Source organism: Megalopta genalis, unplaced genomic scaffold, assembly GCF_051020955.1.
Source record: "Megalopta genalis isolate 19385.01 unplaced genomic scaffold, iyMegGena1_principal scaffold0033, whole genome shotgun sequence".
Classification (NCBI taxonomy): domain Eukaryota; kingdom Metazoa; phylum Arthropoda; class Insecta; order Hymenoptera; family Halictidae; genus Megalopta; species Megalopta genalis.
Genome location: NW_027476102.1, coordinates 1,871,698 through 1,872,500, shown reverse-complemented (window position 1 = coordinate 1,872,500; position 803 = coordinate 1,871,698).

The window sequence follows — 803 nt, the reverse complement described above, 5'->3', positions numbered from 1 at the left end:
TTAAGCTTCCTATTGGTCAGTCGCGTTTCCGTGCCCAACCGAGCACAGGCCGGAATGCCGCTGATGTTGGCTCTATTTTCCAAAGCAACACGCCGCTGGCACTTTGTGTTTTTCAAGGTTACGGAAAGCAATACGCCGCTGGTACGAACCAATACGCCGCTGGAAAAAAAAGCAATACGCCGCTGGTACGAAACAATACGCCGCTGGAAAAAAAGCAATACGCCGCTGGTACGAACCAATACGCCGCTGGTACTTTGTAATAAGAATTACATTATAAGATAGAAAGCACTACGCCGCTGGACATAAAATCTCCATTATCCGAACGAAAGCAATACGCCGCTGGTACTTTATTTTATTATAATAATTTAATTATAAGACAGAAACCGCTGATACTTGGTTGTAAAATCTCCATTATCCGAACGAAAGTAACACGCCGCTGGTACTTTATTTTATTATAATAATTTAATTATAAGACAGAAACCGCTGATACTTGGTTGTAAAATCTCCATTATCCGAACGAAAGTAACACGCCGCTGGTACTTTATTTTATTATAATAATTTAATTATAAGACAGAAACCGCTGGTACTTGGTTGTAAAATCTCCATTATCCGAACGAAAGCAATACGCCGTTGGTACTTGGTTATAAAATTTTCATTACAAGATAGAAAGCAATATGCCGCTGGTTATATTAATGTAATCTTATGGAAAGCATTACGCCGCTGGAACTTTGACCATTGCAATAATCGATCGGAAGCTATACACAGCAAGGAATACGAATATTATACCAAGAGATCGAAAACAA